The 1219-nt window shown below is 36.8% G+C and overlaps 1 pseudogene; it reads right to left on the bottom strand.

Annotated features, from left to right (window-relative positions):
• Positions 1-57: 57 nt before the first annotated feature.
• LOC102836573 lies at positions 58-731 on the bottom strand (annotated as a pseudogene).
• Between the last annotated feature and the right edge of the window lie 488 nt (positions 732-1219).

Raw genomic sequence — 1219 nt, 5'->3', positions numbered from 1 at the left:
ATTTAACACCTCCACCAGGTCTGCGCAGTTGTCGCACATCGTTTAGCCATTTTTTATTCAAAATCTATCCTTTACAGAGAAGATAAATAAATTTCTGAAGTCCATCTTTAAGGTCTTTGGAGATTTTTGCTGACTAAGCAACATTTTTAGTTGAGAGTAGTGTTTCCTTTGTTTTGATCATATTCTTTGAGGAAGAGAAAGTGGGTGTTGACTGTCCAGATGTAGGTGTTCTGAAAATCAATGCAGGGCTCTTGCCTTTGGATGCAGACAGATCATGATTTTGGTTTGCAGAGCTCGGAGTATTTCTTTCTGGTGCCTTCAGAGTGGGTTTAGTTGATGGAGTACTAAGAGTGCTCTTCAATGATGATAGAAACCTTCTACTTTTACCTGCATATTTTACAAGTAATCAACAATTCACTTCTGGAGTCTGCGTACTTTTTTACAATTTTTGTTTCTTTAAAACTGAGTATATAATCTTTTGCTTCTCAATTAAAAAGTGTCTGTACTTTGGCTGTCAGTTTAGGCTTGGGTTTGAGGCACACTCGAGAGTTATCCAGGACCAGCAACTGGAAACAGTATGGACATGTTTCTTCAAAAGTGTTCTTAGCATAGAAGACAGCAGGCTTGACCCGGACAGCTGGTGTGTAGTTTTCATGCCACAGCCTCCTAGAAGCAGCTTCCTTTTGTATGAGGAAATGTGTCTTCAATGTGCAAATTGCTTGTTTGCACATTTAAAGCAATCAACTAACGTATTTATTATTTTAAATTTATACACAATTGTATTTTTAACAAAATGTTTCCTAAGTCTCTTTTCATCTGTACCCACCTCCACTCTACCCTCTTTTTGTTTTTCTGGCAAGTTATTTGTTGAGGAAGCTAGGTGTTTTGTATGATAGGGTCCTTTATAGTCTATATCCTACTGAGGTTATTCTGACCCTGAATTTCCTGTAAAATGGTGGCTAGGTTTAAGCTTTCCTGTAAAATGGTGGCTAGGTTTAGAGCCAAGTTCGATTTTTTCCTATGGTGCTCTCTTATAATTACATCAGGAAGTACTAAGTGTCTGCATGTCTTTCTTTTAGTCATGTTAATATAGCTGCATGGATACAGATGTTATTAGTCAAACCCATCCATTAAAAATTTTCCCATATGCTTGTATGCCTGTCAATGGTTTTAGCAGAACTGATTATTGTTTCATCCATTATTTTTTTAAATGAAAAAG

This window comes from Chrysochloris asiatica, unplaced genomic scaffold (assembly GCF_000296735.1).
Source record: "Chrysochloris asiatica unplaced genomic scaffold, ChrAsi1.0 scaffold00057, whole genome shotgun sequence".
Taxonomy (NCBI): Eukaryota; Metazoa; Chordata; class Mammalia; order Afrosoricida; family Chrysochloridae; genus Chrysochloris; species Chrysochloris asiatica.
This window is presented reverse-complemented; position numbering and strand designations above follow the sequence as displayed.